This window comes from Podarcis muralis, chromosome 7, assembly GCF_964188315.1.
Source record: "Podarcis muralis chromosome 7, rPodMur119.hap1.1, whole genome shotgun sequence".
In the NCBI taxonomy this organism is placed as follows: domain Eukaryota; kingdom Metazoa; phylum Chordata; class Lepidosauria; order Squamata; family Lacertidae; genus Podarcis; species Podarcis muralis.
Window position 1 is genome coordinate 75,343,939 of NC_135661.1, and position 9,854 is coordinate 75,353,792.

Sequence of the window (9,854 nt, forward strand, 5' to 3'; positions counted from 1 at the left end):
CAAATCTTGGCCGTATCCAAACTGACTATAGGGGAAATCTGGCTGGGTGGTTGGTGGCTTGCTCACGTCCTGAGTTGGCAGAAGGAAATACTGATATGACCTCCTTCTCTTCATGTGGAGGAACCATCCAGGAATCTGGAGAGGTTCCAGAATGCTGGAGTTACTATGGGAGCAATGGTCTTCCAAGCTTCATCAGTAGAACCTTTGGCTGGAGCTCAGACACCCGAAAGGTTGGGGAATTGGGGGGGGTTGAATGCAGTTCTTTTTCAAGGGAAATGAGCCCCGAGGCTAGAAGATGGGTGCTTGCCTTAATTGCCTCCGTCAACCCCAAGCTGAGGATCCTGGTGCTGCTACCACTTCCAAATGGCCCTTGCTTACATGGTTCAAGAAGCTAACGAATATTGAGAAGCTGCGGATAGGTGGCATCGCTATCTCTTGCCTGGAAACCATTCTGCTTGTGGTAGTGATCTCGACAGTATCCTGGGTCAAGCGGTTTGTTCGGGGAATCTTCGTGTTCCAGGGATTGTGGCAGGAATGCTCTTTGGGGAACTGTGTCTATCTGGCCGACACACCAAGTAAGGGCCACATAATGCTCAGAATTTTGAACTAGAGATCACTGTAGAAGGTCTCAATATTTCCTGCCAGTGATAGAAGCATTTAAACAGTGGAACAGGCAACTTGATAGTTCCTCTCCTTCTTTGTAAACAAAGGAAATACTTAATTCTTATTGCCTCTCCTTGAGGGAGCGGGGTTTGCTTCTGCAGGTTTTCAAAGTACTTGAATGGGGATAGAAGCCAGCTGTGGAAGCACCTATTGGCTAGTGCCTGAGTTATTATCAACACACCTTGCCCCGCAGATCCCTGGAACAGTTTTGCAACTATTTTAAAAGGAAGGACAAGGCAATTTAGCCCTCCTTTGTGTAGAAAAAACAGAGTGTGGCAGAGGCTGTTCATCTTGCTGGTGGGTATGTACATTTGCAATTCAAGTGCAAAGAGGGCTCACATCACGGAGTGGAAACCCCACAAGATTGCTCTAAAGAGTCTCCGTTCACCCTAAAAGCAGCATCGGGCTTTGGACATTTCTAGTACACAAGAGTTCCATGTTCTTACCCAATATTGTATGAGCCTTTTGCTCCATCTGCTGGCTAGCTCATAACACTTCAGGAAAGAAACTTCAGAAAAGAGACTTTTGCCAGTGGCCCCATCTAATTGGTTTTTAAAGTTGCTACCTATGCGGAATACCTTCCACATGGACCTTTCTGCTGAGGAATCCCTGGACATGAGTCACAGAACCTGTGTGCCTTGTGGGATTTCCACGCATGCAGAGGCTGCACACAGAGCAACACTGTGAACTGAGAGTGTGCACCCTCAACCATGCTGTCATGCATTGCTGGCCAGGCCAGCTCCAATTCTGAGTGGACACTTATCAAAGCGCCTTTTTGTAAACTCCCAAAATTGTGGGGGCACTTCCTGGCAACAAGGAAGGAAAGCAGAAGGGCAATCATTGCAGAGAGCCACCATTTTGATTTCCCACAATGCTCCCTGTGTAGTGTTGCTCCATGCCAGGGGTCAGCAAACTTTTTCAGTAGGGCTGGTCCACTGCCCCTCAGACCTTGTGTGGGGCCAGACTATATTTGGGGGGGAGGGGGATGAACGAATTCCTATGCCCCACAAATAACCCAGAGATGCATTTAAAGAAAAGGGCACATTCTACTCATGAAAAAAAACATGCTGATTCCTGGACGTTCGCAGGCTGCATTTAGAAGGAAATTGGGGCAGATCCGGCCCCCGGGCCTTAGTTTGCCTACCCATGCTCCATGCTTTCGAACCTCCAGTAAATTTGCCACAGTGCCCTGGTAGGATACTCCATTGGGGATTTAAAATAGGGGTTCCCCTAAACCACAAGTCTGGCACTGATCAGAGAATCCAGGGCAGGTATACAGTACTTAATCCCCCCCCCCCCAGCATCAGCATATGTTAATGTCACCCTGAAATGGCATGGCTTTTCTGCAAGGGAACGATTCCGCTACCCCAAAGAGCAAGAGATGCATTTATGTCCATATGCATGCATCGTTAAACAATAAACATATATGTTTCAAAAAGTTGCAAAGATGCTCTGAGATTTGAGGATCATGTGTCAGTTCCAGTAACTGTACAGGCACTAGCCAATCAGTTCCTGCAACGTCCTTACACAGGCATCTGTGAATCCAGCTTTAGTCCCCTTTCTGGGAAAGGGAAATCATGGTCCCCAGCAACACCTTGTATTTGAAGCCCAATTTAAAAAACAAACAAACAACCCTGGTTTGATCAGAGCTGGGTACCACCTTCCCCGGTGGGTTTTGCCATGCAAAACAAACAGCAGGCAGAATCAAGTACAGAGGCAACTTGGTTAGTGTTGTGCCAAAAGGAATATAGGAGGAGTCCAGCTGGATTAGACCAAATGTCCATCTATCTAGTCCAGCATCCCATTGCCCACACTGGGCGAACAAATTATTCTGGGGAGCCCGCACCAAGTATGTGAATGGTACACCATCCATGACCTCACGGGTGCTGAGAATAGGCAGGAAAGGAACAGGATATTGGGAAGGTGAGTGGAATCCTAGTCATAAGCACATAAGAAGAGCCTGCTGGATCAAACCAGCAGCCCATCTGGTCCATTACGGCAGCCAGCCAGATGCTTATTTATGGGAAGCCCAAAAGCAGAGCCTAAGCTCACCTCCACTCTCCTCTCCTGTGGTTTCCAGAAACTGGTATTCAGAAGTATCTGCCTCTGAGAGGTAGGACATAGCCATCAGAGTTCGAAGTCAATGATAGCCTTATCCTTCGTGAATTTTTAAAAAACAATGCAAGTCAGTTGCCATCTCTGCCATCCAGCACCAGTGAAGGTTGGTCCATTGTGATGAATGGGGCACTGTCCCACCGACCTCACCTTGCTCTCAACCAACCCTCAACCCCTGGAGGGGGGTTATTGGGTTGTTGTTTTTATTTTGATTACCGTAGATTCCGGCGTATAAGACGACTTTTTAACCCCGGAAAAGAGGTTAAAAAGTCGGGGGTCGTCATATATTATGGGTATGGGCGGTGCGGAGCCCGCCGCCCGCTGCTGCTGTGGCGGCTCCGAAGCAGCAGCAGCGAGCAGCAGGCTCAGTTCCACGCCGGACGGCTTTCTCCCGGCATGGAGCTGCCCAGCGTATTAGGCGACTGGGCTTATAAGACGAAGCCCCAAATTGCAGCTGCCAATTGGGGAGGTCGACTACTACACCCAGTAGCCTAATACGCCGGAATCTACGGTATGTACTTTGTGGTTTTATATTTTGATTTTATTCCGTTAAATGCCCTGAGACCTCTGGGTATAGGGCAGTATATAAATTCAATAAATAACTACAGCTCCCATCATCCCTGACCACAGGTCATGCTGGCTTGGAAGGATGGGAGTTGGAGTCCAACAACATCTAGGGACCCAAGGTTGAGCAAGGCTGGTTTGGAGGGTCACAGGTTCCTCATCCTTGGCATTCACAGCAGCAGAGGTTCAAGCGATCATCTCCCCACCCCTGGCAAGGCAGGGCTGGGGAACTGTGCGGATTCCAGGAGGGCACAGGTCAAAACCTGGTCTCCTGGACCAACTGTAAAGAAAACACAAGACTGGAGTCACACAGTATCTAAGCCAGTCTTGGCCATTCCTCTTCATGGCCACAGACAAAGATATCATTGTACTTCTGTCTGTTATTTAAACATACTGATGCAGCAGTTGAATGTTGATTTGTACAACTGTGCACCACTTAAGACAATTTTTGAAACGTTAGGCAGTTTAAGAAATACTTTTAGAATAAATTATAATGGTGTCACTCTGCCCAGGCACCTTTCTTTCAGTGACTGCATCGGCTGTTAAAAACGGCCAACCGATTTAGTTTCAATTCCAGAAGTTCCAGTAAGGACTGTGGTGGGACTGTCCTGCCTCAGGAACAATCAGGAGGTGCTTCAGAACTGTGGTAGCCCATTGGGTGGCCACACCTCCTTAAGAGAATTGCTCCTCCTGCTAGGATGGCGCTTGGGCTGTGAGCCTCCCTCTTGCCAGTGTGGTGTAGTGGTTAAGAACGATAGACTTGTAATCTGGGGAACCGGGTTTGTGTCTCCGCTCCTCCACATGCAGCTGCTGGGTGACCTTGGGCTAGTCACACTTCTCTGAAGTCTCTCAGCCCCACTCACCTCACAGAATGTTTGTTGTGGGGGAGGAAGGGAAAGGAGAATGCTAGCCGCTTTGAGACTCCTTCGGGTAGTGATAAAGCGGGATATTAAATCCAAACTCTTCTTCTTGCAGAGCAATTCAAAGATGGGACTGCTGTGGTAGTGGAGGAACCGAGGTCTGAGATTAGGGAACGGGGCAACGGACAGAGGGCCACTAGGATAAAGTTTCTTTCTTTCTTCTCTCCTAGACTATATTTACATATCTAGATTTTTTATGCTGCTCTCTGCTGCGACTTCCTATGGGTCTGTGGTCACTGGGACACTTTGCCTCACACCCATCCAACCGCCAAAGTGGTGGACGACAACGTGGCCCACGCTAACCATCGGCCTCTGTTTTGTCTCGGGTAAGAGGAGCCATCTTCTGACTCTTATTTACCCCGCCACCTCACCTTTTCGTTCCCCAAAAGGACTCCGTGCAGTTAGCACCCGACTGTCCAGGAAATGTGCAGGGAAGAGCAACCAAAATGGGCAAAAGGGATGGAGGAAAGGTTGCAGTATTTAGGACTTTTTAGTTTAGAGCCGTGTTTCCCAAAGTTGGGTCTCCAACTGTTTTGGGACTACAACCCCCATCATCCCTAGCTAGCAGGAATTATGGGAACTGTAGTACACAAAAAAAAAAAAATCAGCTGGAGACCCAAGTTTGGGAAACACTAGTTTAAAGGGAAAGGAAGGATGACTTGATAAAAGTGTGTACAATTATGCGTGGCATGGAGAAAGCAGAAAGAGGAAAGTTCTCCTCCCTCTCTCATAACACTAGAATCATAGAATCATAGAATCATAGAATCATAGAGTTGGAAGAGACCACAAGGGCCATCGAGTCCAACCCCCTGCCAAGCAGGAAACACCATCAGAGCACTCCTGACATATGGTTGTCAAGCCTCTGCTTAAAGACCTCCAAGTAGGGAACAACCAATGAATTTGAAAGATTTGGGATAGATAAAAGAAAGCACAACTCCATGCAGTGCATAGTTAAACTATGGTACTCGTTCCCACAGGAGGCAGTGATGGCCACTAATTTAGATACCTAAAATGTATAGAAACTTATTCATGTATGCCACTAGTGGCAAGAATGTTACTTGCCCCAAAATGGAAAGAAGTCCCAATAAAGCAGTGGTGGCCAAACTTGGCCCTCCAGCTGTTTTGGGACTACAAGTCCCATCATCCCTGACCACTGGTTCTGTTAGCTAGGGATGATGGGACTTGTAGTCCCAAAACAGCTGGAGGGCCAAGTTTGGCCACCACTGAGGTAAAGGAAGAATGGATACTTATGGAATAAGCAGAAATGGTGAAACTTACCGGAAGAATAAAAAATCAAGATAACATTTTTTTATATACCGGTATATAAAAGAATGGAAATGGTTTACTGAATATTTACAGATAGATTATAAACAGATAAAAACACTGGCAGGATTATTGTAACAACCTGCGGTTTTAGAAGAGTATATACTTAAAGATGATGAATAAATGAGTAAATTAAGTTAATTTGGATATGCAGAAGATACTAAAAACAAATTTAAGGAACCACATAAAGAGGGGGGTGGGAGCCGAGTTTTGAAATGTCAAAATGAATGTAAAATTAGTGAAATGTATAAAACTAGTGGAACGTATAAACTTTGAAAAGTATAGATAAATAAATAAAATGCAAAAATAATAAAATCTGATGGCTTTAAAAGAGGACTGGGCAATTTCATGGAGGAAAAGGTTACCAATAGCTTTCAGCCATGATGTTCTGCCTCCCTGATCGGAGGGAGTAATGCTTCTGAACAGGAGTTACTGGAAACCACAGGAGAGAGTGTTCCCCACTGGCATCTGGTTGGCTACTCTGAGAACAAGATGCTGGGCTATATGAGGCATTGGCCTCAATCAGCAGGTGCTTTTTATGTTCTTATGACCAGTCACAAGAATGGGTTGCTGAGGCCAAATAAACAGACTGGTGAGATGGTTTCTGGAAATTCAGCAATGTTACATGACACCCCCCCACCCCCAATCTCTAAGCAGTGTGAGGTTCCAGGGATGCCAGATGCTCTGTAACCCCAGGATCTGAGTTTCTAGTGGGACAATAAGGCACAGCAGAGACTGTGGTGTCTTTATGGTATATGGTTTATTTACACATGTATATAACCTGAAGCCGACAATGGAGGAGACCACAGCATTCCTGCCACAAGAGGTTGCTCCTCTTATAGGCACAGCAGCATCCTTGCCCTGACAGTTTGCCTTTTCCCAAGAATTGTCACATCTCACCTGTTCTAATCTTGCTAACCTAAACCCTGGTCTTTTGTAACACACAGAGAGAGAAGCCCCACTCATCTGAATTATCATACAGAGTTTTTTGATGCTTTGTTGTGCTAATGAGATTTTACACATGTTGATTAGGTAGCATTAAAGGGGTGGCTTATACACAAATTAGCAAGTTTGCCTAGATTAATTAACACTTCACACATGCCACTTCCAGGGGGTTTGAAGCTGTTTTCACACATGTCCTAATACATGCATGGATCTATCTTAAGACAGAACCATACGGTCTGACACCCTGTTTTAACATACCAGTTGACCAGTTAACGTACCCAGGCATTTACGACCCCCCACAACAGACCTAACATGAGCCTGACCAAACATGCTACAAACATGAGCCTGACCAAACTGCGGGAGGCGGTGGAAGACAGGAGTGCCTGGCGTGCTCTGGTCCATGGGGTCACGAAGAGTCGGACACGACTAAACGACTAAACAACAACAACAGACCTAAAACAATATGATTACTCCACTGTGGTCCTTTCAAATGATTTGTGTTGGATTGCTAAATAAGAAGAATATCAGCTTTTATTTTGAGAAGAAATGCCAAGGCAGTTCACAAACTAGTTATAGACACTGTGGTTTGTAAGGGTCCTGAGAATTGTTCAGTAACCCCTATTCCCTCCTAGAGCTACAATTCCCAGCGTTCCCTACGAAGAAGCATTTGTTAAACTACTCTGCTAATTGTAGCTCTGGAAGGAGAATAGGGGGTCTCCTAACAACTCCCAGCATCCTTAACTAGTTCCCAGAATTCTTTAGGGGAAGCTATGGCTGTTTAAAGACTGGAGTGCTGAAGAACTCAAGTGCTTGACCTTCCCATTCTTTGCTATCTCGTTGGCTCTCACCTTCCAGGCTTCAATGGAGCAATGGGCCTCTTCAATTACATGAGGGCAGCCACTGAGATGACCAACACTTTCCTTTCGTGGTCCCTGGCACCAGGGTGGTTCTCTGTCATTCTGGCAACCATGGCAGGTACGAGCTATTCAAAGCCCTGGGGGGTTATGGAAAGATGACAGGACTTAGGTGGGGAAGACTTCCTAAATGCAAGCAGAGAAGGGCTCAGTGCACACTAGGCAATTACCATATTTTTTGCTCTCTAAGACTCATTTTTTCTTTCCTAAAAAGTAAGGGGAAGTGTGTGCGTCTTATGGAGCGAGTGCAGGCTGCACAGCTATCCCAGAAGCCAGAACAGCAAGAGGGATTGCTGCTTTCACTGCGCAGCCATCCCTCTTGCTGTTCTGGCTTCTGAGATTCAGAATATTTTTTTTCTTGTTCTCCTCCTCCCAAAACTAGGGGCGTCTTGTGGTCTGGTGCATCTTATAGAGCGAAAAATACGGTAATTGCAACCCCAGTTGTAAAATCTGGCTCTCTGAAACACTGGATTTAGCATCCTGGGATGCAGCAAGAAATAAGTGGTGGCTGGTCCGATGGGGCCAATGGAGCACTGCCCCACAAGCTTCAACTTGCCTTTACTCAGCCTCAACCCACCTGTTTTCTTACTTACACCCAAGGGCCACATTGCCTCATGGCAAACTTTCCAGGGGCCACCTGTGTGGGGCCAAAGCAACAGAGCAGGCAAAGCCACCAACACTATACATTACAAGTATACAGTCAAGTGACCAAAAGCCATGAAGCTAGGTGGACAGGCAGGCACGAGGGCAGCTCGCACCCAGCAACTGAAATGGGCTCCTTTTGGCTTACAGGTGTTTGTCACTTGGTGGCGAAGAAATGGGAGAAGGATGAAGATACCACAGAGCTTTTCACAGGCATGACTATAAAGACGCTGAAAGAGGACTTGTTGGAAAACCCTGCCTCTCAGTCTGCCCTCCGCGGGAGGCCGAGGGGGGCCACGTCAAAATCTGTGACGATTCTGTGAACTCAACCCTGCGAGATATACAAGTGGCATCAGGTTTGGGCGGGTAGGGTGCCCTGGTTGCGTGAGGGCAACCATGCACCCGGTGGCATCTGAGCTGTGGGAATTAGGGTGAGAAGATACCTTGGCAAGGGGTTACTTTTTGCAGCAGATTCCCAGCAAGCATCAAACATCATGACACATTCAGTTGCCTCTAAGCTACAAATGATGGATGTCGGCATCAAGGGGCACTGCAGTGACACTTCACATCATGCTTCTGAACTTTTTCTTAAAATGCTATTTTTTTGCTTTATATCCTTCCTGAATAAACTCCTTTAATATGCTTCATCCTATGACTGTTTTTCTAGAATCACCTCTTGACAGGTGCTATACCAGGAGTGGGGAACCGCTGGCTTTCTAGATATTGCAGGACTGAAACAACCACCATCTCCGAGTGTGGGCCAACACTGGCTGGTGTGGACAGAAGTTAAGAATCCAACACCTGAAGGGCCCTAAGTTCCCCATCCCTGCATTAGAGTCTAACGCAGTGGCCAATCAAGCAAAATGGGAGGTTTTTAAGCAGATAGCCACCTGTCAGGGATGCTTTAGCTGCGATTCCTCCCTTGCAGGTGGGTGGCCAACACTGGCGCCCCTTCCAACTCTATACAGTTCTCTTAAGTAGAGAACCCAGGCAGACGTGCAGGTTACAAATACAATGGTACCTCGGGTTACTTATGCTTCAGGTTACAGACGCTTCAGGTTAGACTCTGCTAACCCAGAAATAGTACCTCGGGTTAAGAACTTTGCTTCAGGATGAGAACAGAAATCGTGCTCCGGTGGTGCGGTGGCAGCAGGAGGCCCCATTAGCTAAAGTAGTGCTTCAGGTTAAGAACAGTTTCAGTCTAAGAATGGACCTCCTGAACGAATTACCGTAAGTTCTTAACTCGAGGTATCACTGTAATACAATTATTCTTTTGTAATGGGAAACAGGAATAGAAAATGTTTTGTATGCAGAAGGCGCCAGGTTCAGATTCCTGGCCTTTCCAGGTGGGTATGGAAATATCCTCTGCCTGAGACCCTGGTTGATAATACTCTGTCTGATGGGTCAATGGTTTGACTCAGTCCAAGGCAGATTCCTATGTTCCTACAAGATACCTGTTGTGGTGTCTTGCAGAAATCTTCTGAAGAGCTCTTGGCTCTCTTCTTACCTTAGTACTTTAAACGAAGTGTGTTAAGTTTGGAGAGCAAGGGCCAACTGCAATTTGCAGATTCAAGTATCATAGCAACCTATGGAGAGTGTTGAAATGCAAACCAAGGCCATGGATGCAGGATCTAGCCTTGAGCAGTGGAGGCCTGGGGGAAAAGGAACATGGAAAATATTTTGGGGGAGCGACCCCTAGAAAAACAGGGGTCAGTTCCTCCCCCGTTTTCCAGGTTTTGTAGGGGGTCGGACAGGAAGCCCTGGCTGG

At 46.8% G+C, this 9,854-nt stretch overlaps 1 long non-coding RNA gene across 1 annotated transcript; it reads right to left on the reverse strand.

Annotated features, from left to right (window-relative positions):
- Window positions 1-6,326: 6,326 nt before the first annotated feature.
- Window positions 6,327-7,305, reverse strand: LOC144328485 (uncharacterized). Its single transcript, XR_013393757.1, has 2 exons — window positions 6,984-7,305; window positions 6,327-6,837 (listed from the first exon to the last, which is right to left on the reverse strand). It is a non-coding gene; the product is annotated as an uncharacterized LOC144328485 (long non-coding RNA).
- Window positions 7,306-9,854: the final 2,549 nt, after the last annotated feature.